Below are 21215 nucleotides of genomic sequence, written 5' to 3'. Positions count from 1 at the left end.
TCACCTTTCTTCTATGCGTGGCGCACGTAACCGCGTTTTTCTCCTCTCCTCTGGTTTTCGCAGTTTATTTTGGATAGATGCGATCATGGAGTTTACCGCACCTCAATTCTCTTTATGTGCTAGCATTTTCGGCACCAGATTTTCTGGTACCACCACCTCCCCTAGAGTCTCCTCTAGATTCCTCCTTTCTTCCACAAATCTTGGACAGTGGAAGAATACATGCTCTGGGTCCTCTAAGACTCCATTGCAATTTGGACAATCGGGTGAGGTCTCCAATTTAAATCTGTGAAGGTATTGGAGATATCCTCCGCGCCCCGTGAGAAACTGGGTGAGATTATAATTAATCTCACCGTCTCGTCTCTCCAACCACTCCTTGATGGCAGGAATGAGCCTGTGCGTCCACCGGCCCTTTTCCGAGCGTTCCCACCGCTCTTGCCATCTATTTATGGATCTCTCCCTTTCAGTCTTCTTCGTCCGCGATGAGGAAGAGGTTGGCTTTGCATTGTATATGTTCGGTATCTCATCTGCCAAAATGTTAATCGGCATCATTCCAGAGATGACGAATGCTGCATCATCTGAGACAGTGCTGAAGGCAGAGCATACCCCCAGGGCTGTCCTCCTGTAGACTGAACTCAGTTTGGTAGCGTTCCCTGACATCCACAACGCCTCCCTCCAAACTGGGGTTGCATAGAGCATGATTGAGGTCACCACTCTGGCTATAAGCAACCTAGAGGTATGCCGTGGCCCTCCCACGTTCGGCATCATCCTCGCCAGGGTCATACTAGCAGTGGACGATCTATCGCAAATATACTGCACGTGTTGCTTATAACTGAGCTTCCTGTCTATCACCACTCCCAAGTATTTGATGGTCGGCTTGGAAGTGATGATATGATTCCCGATTCTAATACAGGCGTAATTTCTCTTCCGGCGCTTAGTGATGAGGACCGCTTCCGTTTTTTCCTCCGCAAGTGTCAGATCAGAGCTCTTTAGCCAACTTTTAACAGCACCGATTGCCTCACTTGGGTATAACTCAGCATCTTCGAGATGTTTTGCGACAATAACCAGCGCTATGTCGTCAGCGTAACCCACCACTCTGGCTTCCCCCGGAAGGGGAAGATTAAATACATCGTTGTACATCATGTTCCACAGTAGTGGACCCAATACGGAGCCCTGCGGGGCACCCGCGGAAGCAACGTACTCCTGAGGTCCGTCATCGGTGTCATACCAGAGCCTCCTTTCAGTTAAATAACTATCGACGATAGCAGCGAGATAGGCGGGAATAGCAACCTTCGCTAAAGATTTCCGTATTAGATTCCAATTGGCCGAATTGAATGCACTTTTCACATCCAGGGTTACTACCACGCAATATTTGCTGGTACTACCGTTTCCGTGAATTGCATCTTCGGCCAAGCCAGTAACCAATTTGATGGCATCAATGGTTGATCTGGCTTTTCGGAACCCATACTGCCTATCTGAAAGGCCGCCTTGGCTCTCAACAACCGGGAGTAATCTATTATAGATTACCCGCTCTAGCATTTTCCCCACCGTGTCCAGGAGACATATGGGTCGATATGAGGATGGTTCACCTGGAGGTTTACCTGGTTTAGGCAGAAGTACCAACTTTTGCCGCTTCCATGCCACTGGAAATATCCCCTCGGACATGCACGCTTCGAACAACTCAGCGAACATGTTCGATCTGGATTTCACGGCAAGCTTAAGGGCCTTATTCGGTACTCCGTCCAGGCCCGGCGCTTTATTGTCTCCTATTCTACCGCAGATATCCAACAGCTCGTCTCTGGTGACTGGCGGAATTGCCGCCACATTCAGAGGTGGTTGGAATGTGTCGGTGCTCTCCTCTTGCTGGGGGAATAACCCCTGGATGATTTTTAGCAAGAGGGTGGGACACGTGATCTGCGGAGATGAACGGCCTCTGAATCGTCCCATCACGATTCTGTAGGCATTCCCCCACGAGTTTATGTTCGCTTCTGAGGAGAGCTCCTTAAAGCACTCCCTCTTGCTTCGCTGGATGACGAGCTTGAGGTTTTTGCGGGCTGCCTTATAGGCACGCTCTTTTTGCCCTTGTTCGACTCTTCCTACCGCCCTCTGAGCCACTCTTCTGGCTCGGTGGCAGGCTGATCGAAGGCCGGTCAGTTCATCATTCCACCAGTAGTTTGGTCTTCTACTGGCGAATGAACACCTTCTAGGCATGGACGCGTCACACGCTTTCTGTCTGTCTGTCCGTCACACGCATTTTTCTCGGAGACGGTTGCAGCGATTGACACCAAATTTGGTAGAAAGGTGGGAACTGTGAACGATCACGCATACAGTGAATTACATCCTTTTACGTCGAATTTAAGGGGGGGGTCCCCATACATGCAAAAGGGGGGTGTAAAATTTTTTTTCATCAAATATAGTCACGTGGGGTATCAAATTAAAGGTCTTGGTTAGTACTTTTCAAAGCCGATCTTAGTTTTGACATTCGTTGGATGTGTGGGGAGCGCGGGGGGTTGAAAGTGATCACTTCTTTAAGGGGCCATTCTCAGAAACTACCAAACAGAAAAATCTGAAAAAAATCAGGACGCTGCCACTATATAGTGCCTGGGTTCCAAAATACCTTCCATGGCGATATCTGTTTAAATAAAGTTAATAATAGTATATTACTACAATTTTTTGTAATTGGTTGGAAACCTTCTTTAGGTTCATCCTAGTACCATGAAGTGCAGTGATATAGGCTATAGTATAGAGCATGATCTTGCCAAGTTTGGTGGAAATCGCACTATTACTAACAAAGTTATAATACCTCAAATTTGTTGCGTCTTTGAAAATTGAAGACTATGAATGTCAATACCACCCGAAAGTGGATACTCTCACATAATATATGGATATATTACGTGCTACGTACTAAGAAATACACAAAACCTTTCGTACTTGAAGCGTCCAGCTTCCGATTTCCCTACTTGTTTCCTTTGTTCGTTGGCTAATAGTTTTGTTAACGAAGCCTCAGAGAGCTTTCTCATGTGCAACCTGTCTCTATGACTTTAGCTACCTAAGTGACACGCTCCCATCTGCCGAGGAATCTTCGGCTTTTCAGGTTTTATGCAATGAGGTACTTTGATATGCGTCTATTGTGGTGTTATTTTTAGTGGATGCTTTGTTCAACTTAAACTCCTTGACCTAGCGTTCAACTATGAAAATATGGAGGAGAAGATTTCCTCAATATTTTCACTAAGTCTTTCGCAGGCACCTTTTGAGCAGAGGTATTTTATGATTTGTCTAATTTCGTTTTTCCCCGTTTAGCTCCTCGACTATCCACACTGAAGAGAATCCAGCTCCTTGGACCTTGTTATCTACTTATATGGTCTCTGATGCTCCTCTAGTGGATATACAATGAAGAAAATTTTTTTTTTCATTTTTATGTGAACTGGAAATAATCGATTTCCTCTCGAATACATGAATGCATGAATCTGAGGTGCTGAAATAAGAAAACAAGATGAATTCCGAACGGATGTCTAAATTTATAACTAATATCTATGACTCCACTAAACGCATGGAACCGAACTCTCATAGACCAGGAGCTGTTATCTAGAAACATAAGTCTATTATGGATTGCATTCTAAACCGTGTTCCTCTTAAGGTATCAGGAATTAATTAGGCATGACCTACAAATCCCGCCCCAAACTTATAATAATAATAATCGTTGGCGCAACAATCCATATTGGATCAGGGCCTTGAAGTGTGTTAGAGCACTTCATTCAAGACCGTAACGGTACACTAGGAAGCAATGTGGTCAGCATTGCGCTCGCCCGAGATTATTACCCTGATTTGACTCAGGTACTCATTCGACTGGTATCCGACGTCAAATCACGATGCAAATTCCACTGCCACCAGTGAACCAACCATGTCCCCTTTTAGTCGCTAAACATCGAGACGCTCTTTTATAAACAGAGAAACAGGACGGACATAAAGATATGCAAACTTCAATTTTCCTGTGCCTTCCTATTTTCCAGTACAAAGGGAACAAACATAAACCAACTTATCCTTCGCGCCATCTCTAACGAAGTGGACCTATGAATTTCTGAAGATCATCATCAACGGTGCAACAACCGGTACCTGGTCTAGGCCTGCCAGACACCCTGCATTTGCGCCAAGGTCCACCAATTCGATATTCCCAAAAGCTATCTAGCTTTCTGGCTTACGCCATCGCTCCATCTCAGGCAGGGTCTGCCTCGTCTTCTTTTCTTACAATAATTACTGCACTGCGTGATATCTCCCTTTTTATGTACACACAGATAATGCTTCGTTGCCAGTCGTCAGGCATTGATTCGCTGTCCCACACCTGGAGCGTCAGTTCATGAACCCCTTGGTGTAGTTGGTTGCCTCCATATTTAACCCATTCGGCTGTAATTCCATCGGCCCCTCATGGTTTTTAAGCCCCTGGATTGCACGGACTGTTTCTCCTATACTTGGTGGTGGCAGTATTTGTTCGTCGTCTTCAGTTAGCTGGACCTTCCACTGGTCGATATTTTGGTTGTTGAGCAGTTCATAAAAATACTCAACCCATTGCTCCAATGTTCCCATTGTGCTGGAAATCAGATTTGCCTCTTTTCCTCGGTAGCATGAGCATTGATGTGTATAGGGCTTCATCCTGCTGACTTGTGATAAAGCTTCCGCGCCTGGTACGGTTGCTCCCTGTACTTCTCGAGTTCACAGACCTCCTTGGTCTTGTTGATGCCTCATCTCCAGGACATCTGTTAGCTACGGTTATTCCGGTATCCATTTGCCCTTTATAAGTGTTACTTAGGGCTGTGTTGTGAATGGCTTCAGTATTCTCTCTCACCTAATTGTCAGAGGGGATTGTAGGTGATGTTGTAATTCGAGCCCGGAATACAATGCCATTGAGATAGGGATCCGCGTCAATATTTTTCACCCTATATGTTCTGACATTCATCAAGGCCAAGAAGTGGTGGCGTTCAATCAGCGCGTGGTCAATTTGGTTGAAGGTGGTCACGTCTGCAGGGGCCCACGTATGATTGTGAACCGATTTCCGCGCAAACCAGGTACTTCCAACAACCATTTCGTGCGATACTGCTAATTGAATAATCCGCAGTCCGTCATCATTGGTATCCATATGTAAGCTATGGGATCTACATCTTTTTACATTGAGCCTAAGGATTGGGGTGGTCCTCAAACTTGCAAAAGGTAGGGTGTAACATTTTTTCTCATCGAATATAGGTATCAAATGAAAGGTCTTTATTGGTTCTTTTCAAAGCCAGTCTTAGTTTTGGCATTTGCTTGAAAGGCAGGGAATGTTTTTCGTATATAGAAGAAATTATACTAATAATTTTCCAATAATTGCTTAGCCTAAACTTTCAATCCGATCCTGGAAGAGCTGAAACACATTTCAACATTGTTTCCTTCGATAACTAGGCAGTTTTTCAAAAATGTTCATGGTCGTACAAATGATAAAGTTCTTCAGATAATGTTAGACTTCATAAGCTATGATTTTATCATGTTTTGGAAGTATTCATCCTATGTCGTGTCCATGTTGTTCTTTGTGTGACACAGGGTATTCTTTCTTTTACTCCTCGAACTTGTGTGGCTCGAAATTTCATGATTCAAGCCAATATTAGTGTCCTACGCATTCTTACGTTTTCCAATCTGGAGTAATATATCCACGCAATCCCACTGATATTCTTCAGCGTAAATCAGGTACTTCTAACGACAACTTCTAAGCTCATTAAAAAACTGGCTATTCTACAATTCATTGTCATTTGTTTTGCCAACTTTGCTATGGGCGTTCTCCTTTTCTGTGTCAATGCTAAGGTCCACGGCACTGTACATATATGTCTCTTAATTGAGGGTGGATCCATATCTGGGTTTGTGACTATATAAATGAATCCATGCTTTTGTCCTTCCTACGATGATACAATTCTTTTGGCATTTCAGTAGCACACAGGTTTCGAAACTTCCGATCAGAAAAAGGGTGAAATCCTCTCCACATATAACGAACCAAAACTTGAATTATCAAATCCTGGGTTACCAAGATTGATCTGAATTGATCACCACCCGTAAATTACTTGATTTCATTTGAAAATATTAAGTCTTATTAAAAAATAACTGGTTCCTACTCCGCCATTTCTTTACTACCACCTGGCATATAAAGTATCCTTTATTCTCAAACGATCTAATAAATTGCGCAATTTATCTTAGTCCATTAGAAAATTTATCCAAATCTACATACAAATCTTTTTCCCAGTCTAAATCAGTTAAACAGCTAAACCATAAAAACTGGAGCATCATAATCATGGATATTTGAATGGTTCTAAGACTTCTGCGATAGTAACCCCCTGGGATGATTCAAATGACTGTAAAGAAAATAAGCCCATTAACCACTAGCATAGGATACTCTAATGTTTCTCCATTTCAAGCACCATTACCTTCAGTTGAGCAAACGCTGCATATACATACATATATAAGATGTTTCCTGGAAGAACAATTCTTGCAAAAAATTGATAAAATCCAGGAATATTGTACATGTTAGGCAATAGTTCCACAACCGTCTGACTCTGTAAATAGCTGAACACATTCACAAATATATTGACAACCAGCAGACAAACTTCTTGAAAGAGTGCATAATTAATATTACACTCTGATATTACCTTTTGCCATTATTTCAGCTTTTCATCCGGGAAGCTTCTCCAATCTAGAAGAATATCCTTTCCGAAAGTCCTGTCACATTTAATTTGCTATTCTTACAGGGTAATTTTGAATTGTTGTACTTCAGGCAGAGGTACCATTCCTTAATGATTTTGAACGGATGATTTGCTTTTAAAAGGTTATGTAACCTTTGTACCCGTAAATTCGCATAATATCATAAAGTGTACATTTTTATTATATTACTGCATTTACAGTAATTCGGGAACCATTTATTCACGAGATCTTCTTACCACAGTTTCGTATGATATACATATGATGTACATATCATATCAAACGATATCAGGTGCGTTTCAGGTTTTAACCAGAACCGAAATAAAACACGAACAAATCTTTCTGAGGAGCACTTAAAACGTTAAATGTGGAAAAGCAGGCCTGAATTATTTTTTTTTTTTGTTTAATCTTAGACGATACAGTCTCTGTTAAATTGTGACTGTAGAGTGGCCCACAACCAGTTTATACACAAAAATTATTCAAAATATTCCTGGCTTTACCTTCATTTCGAATCTTTGATATCTAAAGTGGCAGCCCTAGTGATCCTACTAAAATCAACCATACATATGTGTTGAAAATGTGAACGTAACTTTGCCATTATTATTTTGAGGAAGCTAACTCAATTTACGTGGCAGGCAATAACTGAATTATCCGACAAAATTAATGATAAGACGACAATGAAAACCCATTAAATCGTAAATACTGATAAACCCACGGATGTTCAGGTGACATTTCGCCAAAAAAAGCTTTTTTGATGGAGAACATCTCAACAGGATTTCATGGAGATAACGCAAATATTTCTTGCCGGTTCCTTGAATTAGTTCTTTGTTCGTGAGAAAAGTACTTGAATTCGTTCGTACTTCTGCATGTTCCTTCGTCGTATTTGTCGATTGTGAGGATTTTTTCTCTGATAGCAAAGCAAAAGAAAGGAAAACTCCAGAAAACCACCCTTATTGGTTAGCATACCTAAGTGTAAAAGTACGTTAAAATACATAAGCCCGCATGTCTTCCTTATTCCTATGGTAAACCATCTTGAAAATCGAGATCGAGATGTTGGTGGCTTTTATTTCAAAACACGAAATAAATTCTTTACTGACTTACAAGAGACTTTTGTGGAAAACTCTTTTGACATACGAGCAGGGTATATTGAAATGCTTTTCCTGGTAATTAGGGTTCAGAAGTGGAAGTGACAAGTGTTTCCCGTTGAAATATACGATCAACACATCCATATGGGCGTACATATTTGCAAATACCAGCACTGCTTTTCGAGGACTTTGTTCAATAGAACTTCAGAGGATTGAATTAAGGTTCTTAGAGTGAATGATTATTTCAATGACGATGAAATTGACAGCATAATAAAAACGGCTCTAATTTCGATTAAAATTTCGTATAAAGCTAACTCCATGTCGGCTTGCATGACTAAATACAAACTTTGCAAAATTTTAGACTGCATTTCATATTTCTGAAAATATGTTAACTAAAAAAAGGCAAAATTTCAAAATTTCATCAAAAGGCTTGTAACCGTTGGCAAGCTCTTTCCTGATACTGTACACGATAGCGGTGTCGTTGTTTTTTCCCGTAGCTTTTCCTACCCTCGTCAACAGAATGGTGGAAAAGTTTTCCACTGTCAAAGCGAGGATACAACCGGTAAGTTTGGGGTATGGATGCTCTGCTATAGCAACACACAAACAAAGGTAAGCGACTATCCTGTGATGGTCTCTTTCGAGGCTGCTATTAGCACCCGGGCACATTCAAAACTCCCGATTCTGCTACCTATTGCGAGATGGGCAATTCGATTGTATGTGATTGTATGCCTGTCAGCAGAAACCCCACTGACTTTGTGGCATTTCCTCGAATCGAATAGTGTGCTGCCGACGACTAGGCCGTGTTACTTGCAAAAATCTACAAACCCTTTCACCACAACCATAGCCACTAAAACCCTGCAGCCTATCGTCTGAGGCCACATTCAGCATTCAGGTCACCCCCTTTACCATTGCAATGTCACCTTAAGGAAGCTTCTCCTGAACTGAATGTAATTGTTCGTAGAAAGTATTTTTCTCCAATTTATTGGACGTTTCGGTTGGTGCATAGCACTATACAATTATCATGCTCATCAATCAGGGCCGAAATCTCGTAGTGAAAATTCCGTCAGAATCAGGCTCCCAAATGAAGAGACTGTATGGTAGTCGTCAGCAATACTCCGGCACTACGACGAATTACCTTCTATTACCACTTGACTTTCTACCACGGTAAAAGCAAAGTGCGATAAGTATGAAAAGAGGAAAAGGACCAGAATCCTACTATCTCTTTCCGCATAGGCCCAGAATTTCCAACTGATATCGCTTGAAGCTTCAAATTAGAATAAACGAGTATTCTTGGGAACTAGATATGTTTCGTTGATTGTCGTTCGCACAATCCAGAAACGGATCATAAACGGTTTTTGCATTCTACCTCCTTTAGAAAGATTTCACGATAAGCTGGGAATGCTTTGCAAAAATAGAGCCAAGCTCAAAGGATATGTGTGTGATATATGCGATCATCAACAGCCGGTATCTGATCTTGGCCCGCTTAGTAAGGAACCCCGGACACCCCGCTTTGCGCAGAGGTCCATCAACTCATTCTGACCTACGCCATCGCTCCATTCTAGGTAGGGTCTGCTTCGAACTCCTTTTTTGTGTGATATATGTGCATCCCTTAAAATAAAAATATCCAGGTCTACACTGTGTAGTAGTAGTAACTGATCGACCTTCTAGGGTAACTAAAAGTTCAGACATAAATTTTAGGACTACGTTGGCAGGGTCACTCTGCTCCCTTACATTATAGCCATATTGATTTTGGCTTTTCATATCCGCGGGGCCGTAATGTCAGTGATTCATCGACACATGCATTTTTCGCAAAATCAACCACTTCAATCAATTTGTTTTAGAAAGGTTCAGTTAACGACTAATTTTTTGACCTGGATCTTCAGAAGTTTCATTATCAGCAAAATTAAATAATTATAAAATAAAGAACCATCTACGCCTGAAAAATGATTGAAGTTCTCCAAATTTATGGTTCCTATCGTAAAAAGTATCTTGAACCACCTGAATGTTAATGCTTTCTTGTACTTGATCTGAAACCTTTTCACGAATATCTTATAACACCATCCACGAATCGATGGAGTGATCTTTAGCTCCTCCGCTGACTTACGTAACTTATCCATTGCCACTTCAGTTTTCTTATCAGCACGAATACGCGTAACTGACCTGTGCACTGACGAAGTTCTTCGTTGAAGAAGAAATAATATCGGTGAAAAGATGCAACCTTGCAGGACTCGGCTTTAGCCCCCAATTTGGAACAGTACGTGACATTTTGTCTCATTATATGTTGCTGTGATAATAGCTATTAGCTTCTACGTCAAAGGGGCACGTAGACCTCTCTAAATACACTCACTGTTAACGGTCTCGAAAGTCTTCCCGAAATGGGTGAAGAAAATGTGAAGCAAAGATCTAACGCGCACAGTTTTGGTGTATTCTGTGTATGAGGATCCAGAGGGGAAACCAGCCTGCTCTCTGTTGGTAAAGCTTTCGAGATATTCCTTCATGTTTTCCAGGATTATTTTAGGTATACTCTTTGCGACAGTAGGGAGCACGCAGATACCCATTAGATTACCATACCCAATACAGCTGCGCTTTTCGAAATTTTCGTGATTTCATGATTATCATCTTCTTCTATTCCCTGGGAAAGGTCTCGGGTTCCCAGGATTCTCATGGAAGAAGCAGCTCTCTAGAAATTGCAGGACCAAAAAAAAATAGTTGTGAAGCGAGCCCGTCAAATCAATGGCCGAGGTGATTTCCTTTCTGTTTGGAGTAGCAGTTCTTGAACCTTTTCAGCTTCTGATCAGTGTGAATGATTTGCCGACCGTTACCCTCACGCGACCATTGAAAACTTTGTGACCACATTGCAGTTTTTTTTGATGCGGTATACCCTTCTAAAGTTATTGCTATCTGCGCCACTTTCTGCTTACTCTATCAGCGCAATGAACTTTCCTTCTGTCATGGTGTAGACCACCCAGATTCCATACAGTTTCAGGGCGCGAGCGCGTCCCTCTCACCATCGCTTGCAATGATCAATAGAGCTTTCATTTCAAAAGCGACTGATGCAACCCGGAAACCAATGCATTATGTTCCCTTTTGAGATCGATATTAGCGCCTCTCTTGTTACGCACATTCGGAAGATAGCTTCTAAATTTATTGCTGATTGAAACGGAGTCGCTCTTATTGCTATAATTTGTTGGTAAGTTGAAATATAGCTGACGTTATAGCAAGCTTTGTACTAAAAAAATGTGTTACGAATGAGAGCGCGGTAGCTGCAGAAATCCACAAGTATTCCATGTTGTCGTTAGGGTCGCCAAGATCATGTTTTCAACTTGCCATTCAGGCCACCCGTCACGATCATAATATCACCTTTAGGAAGCCTCTCCTGGACCACATTTGCTTATAGTTGATTCACAAGATTGTACTATTGAAATCATTCTCTTTCTGTACCAGAATTTCGCCAATCCAACACTGGATTGCTGATTCATTGATTCATGCTTATTTCTGTCATGTTTTTCGGAGCATAAACGCAGTATCGTGAGAGAAGTACTCTCCATAGTGCCACTATCCGATCTCTCTTAACACCAGACTGTCTGTAACGTTGGAAGTAACATTTAAATTGGAGAAAATGAGGACTCTCTGGGTCCTCAGCACCATTATCAAGAACTATGCGCCCAGTTTTAAGGCTATTACCAGTAAGTTTGTCCTAACCCAAGGTGTGGATAACGCTTTCGTAGCAACTAAAAATTCAACATCTGCAACCTGTTAGCCCATTGATCTATATCTCTTGTAATCGCCTCTTACGACAAGTAAGGGATAGTATGAGTTAATACTTCATCTCAGTCTCATCGGGGCTAATTATCTCAGTGAGGTAAAACGCGATAGGTTGATAGTGAAGGCCTTATCTACTATCTGAGATGTCAGAATGTTACACGTCCAGTCAGACCATAGTGATTCATCTCTCTTGCTTTCTCAAACGTGCGCGGAACAATCTTCTGCGGGGTTCTTTACAAACATGGATATTTCGGCGAAAACTTATCGTCTCTTCAGTGGTTCGAATTAGGAAAACAATCTAAAATCATAATAATAATTATTCTTACTTCTCGTACCGGGTTTGATCATATTGCACATGGAACGAATATTATGCCGGGCCCATACAATTGTAAAGCCCCCGACCCCCCGAACCCGACGAAAATTCAAACGTGTGGATAAAGCATTTGGCTTGGATTATGTAAGTTTGCAAGCGTTTCTAGCCAGTCCGGTCGAGGGTCGGTTTTTGGCACAGATCAGGGAAATTTGCTGCGATACAAATAAAGTAGCCGATGCATGGAAGTACCTTAGTAAAGCCTATCTATCAAGGTTGCCTGCGCAGAATACACTATCGCACTTGCAAGCGTGTAGATGCGGATATTTTATCCTCAAAATCAAACTTAACGTTTCGGGAGACATTATAATCATACCCTCTAGTGCATTTCCTGGTCAATTTGATCGCAATGTTTTTGCTTTCCTTCTCATTTATCCGATTTCATAAACTCCAGATTTCGCCGTTTTGTCAATCCAATGTCAATATTTATCCCAGAAGAGTTTTAAGCTGGTGTTTCCTACCACTGAAAACGACGTTCAAAGCATGTTTCTCCAACTTTGGCTTCACCCAGAACGTTATTTGATGAATCATATTCAATCCGGCCGCATTCAAAATATTTTTGATCTCTTTTATAATGCTTTCCGAGGATATGGCAAAAGTTAGCATCCGATGAATAACGTGGTTGAAAAAGGCGACTTTATCCGGATGAGCGGGTTCCGTAGTGTTGGGAATGACTTGCTCAGTAATCTGTCGATTTCTTGTAGATCTCCATGTCCAATATTTTCTGTTTTCTCTTCAATAAGGGGTCTAGGAGTGGTTGTCCTTCCTTTATCCTCTAGAGGGTGAGGTCGATATTTCGATATTGAGAGAGTTGACTTTTTTCGATACCATGTTTTCGATGGTGGCGTAGATGCCATCTACATGCCTCATCCAAAATTTTAATACCAGACTGGCGGGAATGAATTACATTTCAATTTGAACCTTGAATATTTTATTCTTGAATGAGCAGAAGGGGTTTCCCATTGAGGTTCCTTTTAGCCACTTTTATTACGCGCCCCTAAAATTGAGAGATTTTGAGATTTTGACCAGCTTCATTTATTGTTTCTACTAGAGCGGTCGTTTCTTAAATCAGCGTGCTCGTAATAGAACCATTGACATCGTAGGCCCCTTCCTCGAGTTTTTCAGTCAACTGAATACCCTGGAAGTTTTCTGAATCAACTAGATGTTGAAAAGTTTCGGGATCCACATCCGATAATTTGTGCTCGTATATCGGTTGCACTGAAGACATGTGTGTGTGCTTCTACTGACGTAGCTACCGCAGCCGTTTGTTAATTCCTCTAGTTTTTACATTCGCCAACTCGTCTAATTTCAGCTTTTAAAAATCTGAAAATCCCAAGAAAATATCTACGAAATTGTGGTGTGTAATGCATTACAAGCAAAAGTTGGGCCGCAAAAACAGGCGAATGAAAGTTAAAGAAGCCAGGAACGTTTAAGGTCCCGTCAATTCATATGATTCCATTTGGTCACTACGGAAATCGTGTTGGAGTTATATTACTTTATCCAAGTCGAATGGGTTAATTTATTGCTAATGACCTCTCCTCCTCTCTCTGAGCGAATAGACCGAAGTCCCAATTTGTTTGTCTATATGCATATTAATAAATAAACGATAAGAGTATATTCTGAGGTCATAAGCTTTGCCTGAACCACCGGATTATAATTACATGTAGGACGGATTCCAAGTAGGGCAAAGAAAGTTTTTTACATGTCACCTTTGATTAACTCGTTTTACGATTGACTTTAATGGAAACTCCTTTGAAGTAAATTATTCCCTCTTTAAATTTGTTTTTTTTTTCCATTTTTGTTTCCCGACGAGCTCTGCTAATTAAAAATCGGGTATATTATCTGGAAATGGATATATTTATGACATCAATTTATCTACGTTTCGAATTCACTTAAATTAAAACCAACGGAGTCCATTTTTTTGTTCAGTCCAGTAAAAAACACTAGATGAAATGATGGTTCGACTGCTGTCACCTGATACGTCGATCCACATCGAATCCTCGCTGCCTCCCGAATATACCTTCCTTTCTGATTGTCACGCCGATCCAGATTTTTTCCCTACATGACATTAATAACAAAAAATATGAGACTGGATGCTGGTCGAATGCCTTAAACTTTATACAGTTGTGAACAAGTAATCGATAAATATCACATTCTGAATGCTATCCATGACATGCATCCTTATTGAAGATTTAATATTAAAATAATTTGACACAAACATTTTATATTTCCTAGCGTCCTGTAAATTGTGATAAAGATCCTTTTGGCATGGATAATTTACAAATTTATATAAATTTATTGGTGTAAATAGACAATAACGGCTTAGGCCTCTCGAAAAAGAATGCTCCGGGTTTTTCTTGCGGATCCAGAATAGAAATTTAAGTTAAAAATAGGAATAATGGGAATGTCAGCATAACTTTCACCCTGCAGACAGTTTTTCAGGGTATGTTCAGCCCGGGACCAAATGTTCTTTCTACGACCTAGTAAAAGGTAAACCTGAGTGGTAACTTTGAAGTAGTCAAATCTGTTATTAAGTCTCTGAGGTATAGTTGCCTTATCGTATGTAATAAACGTAAGGAATTGCAACCATCCGGGTTGACCATAGTCAATTATGAACACAGACCTATCCCTATAACCGAAAGTTAGACAGGTATGCTCCCAGATGGATGCCAAATCGGTATACGCATATATATATGCGCTGGTAACGTTCCTTCCCGCATAATTTTCAAAATTTCAAGATGTCTTTAAAACGATTCGTTGGGACTGCCCCACCAACTGGCTAACCTGAAATACTAAATGGGGGAAAATCACAAGGAGTAAGAAGAATGAAGTTGAAAATTGAAAAAATGAAAAAAAAAATCGGTTGGATTGTCTGAGGGGAGTCATAAAACTTGTAACCAGAGCGGCGCAAGAGAAGATTCTTGACTGATGACTTCTTCAATCGATGTCTGTCTTGTGAACTTCTGCACATTAACTTCGCTAACTAACTAAATGAAATTACGCATTATGAATTTTCTTACCGGGTAAGCTCATAATGAAGGCGGTCCTTGCAAGGATCGCAAAAGCAGCTCAGTCACTATAAAACTAGTAGCCCTAGGTAATAGCGCAGTCTCCCTGTCTCTTAGTCTCCCCGCGCTATTTGCTTTACAACCTCGACAATGCACTTTCACTGGCCACTGCCTGGTCTTTATAAAAATTGGATGCTGGCTGGCGACTGAACTAAAGCTTTTTATAATGTTGAATGCAAGTGAGTGCCGAAAAAGATATAAACACGCAGAAAATGCAAACTTTCTGTTCCACGAAAAGTAACGGACAATACGCGTACGACCTCTGGGAGCGGTTGCAATACCTACACTGTGGCGGAACTTACGTAGCAATCTCAAAGATATTTCTCAGATACCACCATGGACGTTGTTGGGAAGTAAAATACTTACGATTAGACCAATACCCAAGTTCTCTCAAGGATATCTTCACGGCCGATTCACACAACACGGTGCACTAGATTAAGGCTCCTCTAGTTTTTGTTTTTTTTTACGAACATTGTTGATTTTCAAACACCCTTTCACTTTATACGGTACTCTCTTTTTTCAATGAATTTTGGAACGTGGTCCGATGGTCCGATGACTGAAAATTCCAACTGTAATGCCGGTTAGCTATTGCTTTTTGCTTCACCGTTCTCCAAACATCACCATAATCACTCCAAACTCAGTTCCGTGATCGGTATGATCATAAATTGTTAGAGCAATGAACGGCGTCCGGATAGCTGAGTGGTTAGAGCGCAAGGCTGTTGTACGGAAGGTCGCGGTTCAAATCTCACTAGTGGCAGTGGAATTTGTATCGTGATTTGACGTCGGATACCAGTCGACTCAGCTGTGAATGAGTACCTGAGTCAAATCAGGGTAATAATCTCGGGCGAGCGCAATGCTGACCACATTGCCTCCTAGTGTACCGTTACGGTTTTGAATGAAGTGCTCTAACACACTTCAAGGCCCTGATCCAACATGGATTGTTGCGCCAACGATTATTATTAATGAACGGCGACGGCCTTCAATTAATAAATGCAGCGTGCGCTCGCAATTCCACAGCATTACTCTAAATATTTCTGCATCCTTTGAAGAGAAGTATTTCGACAATATACATATAATTGCGCACTAGCATGAGCAGATATATAGCAAGCAATATTAATTACAGCATCAAAGTAGTTGATAATCTGTGGTACGAACAACATATGATCGTATACATGTAAAGTGGAATTTAGTGAAATTTTCTATACTTTTGTAATCTACAACCTATGTGATTAGTAATCTAAAATTTGCAAATATTAGAAATGTATTCAAAATAAGTGATTTCATTCTTTTTATCAAAAAGAAAACTTTGAAGAATTTTCCGATAGTTATATTTTTGTCATATCGTAAATATATGGAGCACAATTCTATGTCATCAAGTGCGTACTCTATTTATAAGCTTTGTGAATATAGACTGCCTAAAATTTCAATATTACATAATTTCCCGAAAAAAGTAACCAACATTTCCACTGTATGTTGATGGTGTGCTAATCTAAATAATTTATTGGCAACAGGGTGACTTTAATTACATCGGATCATAAAGCACTACTAGTTTCGACTACGATTATGAAAACAACATTCTTTCACCGGATAACATTTCGACTGAGAGGGTACTTCATTATTGATAATATCTAAACATGCCACATTAAAACCAAGAAAAGTAATACACTCCCGCCTGGCTGCAGTTGACTAGTGCTAGAATACGGAAAGCAAGCTACACGGTTTCCAAGTAAATACGAAGAAAACGCACGTAGCTTCACGGGGGGTAAGTTGTAAGGAGGGCGGAACTTGCGTGCTTGACTCGTGTAACACCGGGGGTTATTAAATTTATGCCTCTCTTGTATTGACGAAAATTATACAACACCCGTAAGTTCATTTGCTAAATGTCCTTACAGAAAGCGTGGCAAATGTTGATTTGTTGGAATTTAGAATAGCCATTGGTCCCAGCGGTTGGCGCTGGAAATGTTGCAAATCGCACTACAACATAGTAATTACTTATTGCATCCGCTTCTCAAGATAATGAAATATGAAAAAAAAGTAATAGGTGTCGAAAGAATTCATTCCAGATTTACTGCCAATGTTAAAAGTAATCGCATACGACAGACATTTACAAAAAAAAAAATTGTCGAAAAAATTTATGTAATTTAATTCAAAAAAGGATGAAAAAAAATCACATTTGCTGCGGATGGCAGTCACTATTGATTCAAGACAGTGAATGCCCTAGATAGTGACGCTTTGAGTTGGGTGTTGAAAATTTATCAAAAGTATTCCCTGTTTGTCGTAAAAGTTGATAGTACGGGTTTTCGCTTCGCGGAGAAATTCCAAGTTCCTATTTTATTATATGAACGGATAGACCGCTATAAAAAATGATGCGAATTAATTCAAAAACAAGATAAGTGGTTCATTTCAACGTTTAGAAAGTCCCAAATACGTCAGGTTCAAGACGCGTGATTTGGGTTGATGGGATAAGAGTTGATGAGCTATGTACTTGGAGATAGACCCACTTTTTCGAACCGAGGACGCACATAAAGAATGGGGCAAATCTTTAAACCTAGGGGAATTCTGTGGAAAAGTTCTTAAAATTGGCGTATTTATGCCCAAAGGAAGCAATTACGAGGAACTCTAAATAATATTGATAAACTCCAGAAATTTATTTGCAAGCTCTAAGTCAATCAAATGCAAAATGCAAAAACCGTATTTGAATGGTCAATGGACTCTGGCGCTGACCATCACACTGTGGGTTTCAACCTGCACAATTATTAAGAAGAAGAGAAAAGGGATGATTGTTATGATAAGATCAGCAAAGAAAAGACTGAGTTCTACTCTGCTTTCTCTAAATCCAATTCACGCCCTTGGCGGGATGTTCCTTCTAACTGTCCTTTATCGGTTTTGGAAAGGTTTTCCTTTACTTCAACGGGGAAAGGGAACCAATAGCTGTCATCAAAGCTATCATCAGAGTGATATATGACGACTAAAAATCTCACTGGCTACATCTAAATATATTTTCAGACGAATCGGTCCAAAACGGACTTCGGCTTGGCCCCATTCTATCATTGATATTGTTTCTTCTTGCTGTTGGTGACGTCTTTGTTGACGAAGTGATGGACTATCCTCGTGATTTTTGATGGCTTTTTCAACGACCTTTGCGCCGCGTTTTTGGAGGAAAGCATGAACAATAAAATTGATGGTAAAAGCAAACAAAAACCAACCAATTTCTTACCTGCATCAACGGATAGATCATCGTTATCGTAGAACATTTTGTATTTTTACCGTCAGTCATTCGAAAAAGCAGTATTCTCAATATCAACATCAAATTAAGGGTGTTCCACACCAGAGATCTGTTTATGTTGTTGTATGTGGAAAATTATATGATTTGGAACCCCAAACCATCTTCCAGCGCGTGTCTGGGTCATTTAAATGGATTGCTCTGATCTCAAATAAAATTCTACGAACACCTATGCCGATAGAAGGCCAAGGTGGCACTGGCTGTGTCTATTATCGACAGTTCCATTGTTGGCCAGATTGAAACTCACTATCCCTAGGTGAGCTAGCTCCAGAAGTTTTTGGACAGAGTAATATAAGAGGATTCTAAACCTTTCGGAGTGTCTGGGGCTTAAGATTCATCACTTTTAATGTGTGATTAATGCTTCTTACCCACTGACATATTTGTTCTTCTTTCGTCTACTTGTTGCCGTTTAAGGCAGTATTCGATTAAAAGCTCGGTCCCTTTAGTAAATTAGACGCTTACTTTCCATGTATTGCTTCCAAGAACGTACAGATAGTGATCATTACTAGCACCCGATTTTTTAATATAAAAGAGGCAAAAATTTCTTACTCTAATCATTAATTCAAATAGGATCTTTAGCCAAATTTCTCGTATACGAGTAAAGTAGAGATTGGTTACAAGCAGAACTAGGGTCATGTATTGCTCGTTGTAACCAATAGCTCGCTGTTGCCGGTTAGAACGAATGCTCATTGTATAGGGAGGGGGAGGGGGTTAGTCAGTAAAAACGGAAAATCACGTACATTATCATTGTATCGTGAAAGAAACCCATGATAAAACTTTGTTCAAAAGAAATCGAAGTTTCCAACAAAGCTAAATAACACAATTGTTTCAGCAGCTGTGTCAGTTCTACCATAGAAATTTTTTTCCAGGGTTCTCATTACCTCACGAGGTTCACATATTGACGGTAGTCTTTCAAAATAGTTTCCTTCCCCTTCTTCTTCTTCTGGCTCCACTTCAATGAGTGTCTTGACCTCATCCATTCTGTCATCATCCGTGGGTATTTTTGGCGTTATGAGTTCGTCACTTTTCATCGAAATGAACACATTTTTCTCCTACTATAAATGATTCACTGTCTGCTAGGAATGACACCTTTTCAGAAAAACCCACAACAATTAGTAATTACAATTGGAGTTAGACTTCGCCAACCTTTACCCGACATATAATGATGGTATCCAAACCTGTTGCTTTTATCTCCATGTTTTCTTCAATCATGCTAAGAACGAACTCTTTTTTGTAAAGAGCTTCTAGGATCTTTACAACAGCCTGGTCCATCAGTTGAAGTGCAGTAGTTGTGTTGGGGGGTAAAAATACGAGTTTGTTGAATTCCTTTTCCAAGGGTATATTTGGGCAGTTGTTCACCAGCAACAGAATTTGTTTTATCTTTTGGCGTAACTTGTCATTCCAATCGGGCAGAGCTTTCTCAACTAGTAGTAAAGTAAAGCTTCTTAAAGATCCTTATGTTGCGCTATGGGTGGTCTCTTACGATAGGTGGTGCGGTTTCAACAGATGCTTTCTTATTCCATATTGTTGAAATCATTGACGAAGTCGTCCCAAATGCTTTTGCAATCACACTGTTTGATTTCCAAGTCTCCAGCCTCCCAATAATTCCAATTTTCTGGTCGAAACTGACGGCCCAATATGGCTGAGATTTTTCACAATACTGAATCCTTTGTTTTTGCGTGTAACCTCTTTCTTACTCATCATACAAGTTAGAAAACAACTTGGAATACCGGGAGCTGGACACTCCGGGTATGGAGGTTTTGTGTTCATCTTGTGGGAGAAATTTTTCGTTCACGTTTTCCAATTTGCATATGTGTACCTACAATTCAAAATATTCAATTTTGAGCTTCCATAACTTTGTTAATAATAGTTGGATTTTTGTCAAACTTTCCAAAAATATACATTATGTTATCGCTTAAAACTGTACCTGTAATTTTGTATAATACTTCTGGGATGAACTTGAGAATGGTTTTCGGGTAAATTTAAAAAATATAGTAATATACTATTATTAACTTTATTTAAGCATATAAGAATGGGATGTATTTTGAGGCCTAGATTTCGTATGGATGCATCATTAGGCGTGTTTTCAAATTTTTTTGGTGGATAGGCTCTCAGAACGAGATCTGTTACATTTTTCAGAGCACACATTTTGAGCCGCCACTCCCCTGTGTCATCAGTTTCAAAAATTACTTACTGAACCCTTTCATTTGATACCATGTTCGACTATATCCGGTGAAAAAAAAATGTGCACCTTCCTTTCACATATATGGGTCAGCCCCCCTAAAACTCAACACAAAATGAAGCCACTTGTCATATATAAAGCGATTCATATACCACAATTTCTCACCAAATTTTGTGACAATTGGATTAGACCTTTCCGAGTAAATCGCCGGTGACAGTCAGACAGATAGAAATCGAATCAATTCTAATAAGGTTTCTTTTACACAAGACCTTAAAAATGTCTTTTTTTAGGAAATTACACCAGACAACACGAAGGCTACCGAGCTTACAGTAATCATAGCAATGTATTCTTTTCTTCGCTATGACGAGACCTGATGTATCTCGTAAGTCCACTAGCGGAGTTCTTATTACAATTGAGTACTCTTATTCTCCCTCCCTGGATCTCCTCATGATTGTTTTACCCTACTATTGCCCACCAACCAATTATCAACTGTCTAAATAATACCGGCTTTATAATGTTTTCTAGTACCTCCTCCGATCTTCTCAATTGCTCCCTTTTCAAGGTTTTGTGTAAACACAAAACCTTATTGAAATCGGTTTACTGTCTGTCCGTCTGTCTGTCTGTCTGTCTGTCTGTCCGTCACACGCATTTTTCTCGGAGACGGTTATAGCGATTGACATTTGGTAGAAAGGTGGGAACTGTGAACGCTCACGCATACAGTGAATTACATCCTTTTACGTCGAATTTAAGGGGG

The 21215-nt window shown here is 40.3% G+C and overlaps 1 protein-coding gene and 1 long non-coding RNA gene across 2 annotated transcripts in view; one reads left to right on the top strand and one right to left on the bottom strand.

The window, feature by feature from the left end:
* Positions 1-21215, top strand: part of LOC119652701 (neural cell adhesion molecule 1) — a 351966-nt gene that overhangs the window by 79119 nt on the left and 251632 nt on the right. The window lies entirely within an intron of this gene.
* Positions 13767-15660, bottom strand: LOC119652702. Its single transcript, XR_005249581.1, has 2 exons — positions 15363-15660; positions 13767-13986 (listed from the first exon to the last, which is right to left on the bottom strand). It is a non-coding gene; the product is annotated as an uncharacterized LOC119652702 (long non-coding RNA).

Source organism: Hermetia illucens, chromosome 3 (assembly GCF_905115235.1).
Source record: "Hermetia illucens chromosome 3, iHerIll2.2.curated.20191125, whole genome shotgun sequence".
NCBI classification, from domain to species: Eukaryota; Metazoa; Arthropoda; class Insecta; order Diptera; family Stratiomyidae; genus Hermetia; species Hermetia illucens.
The sequence above is the reverse complement of the archived record's forward strand: the minus strand, read 5'-3'. Positions and strand labels throughout refer to the sequence as shown.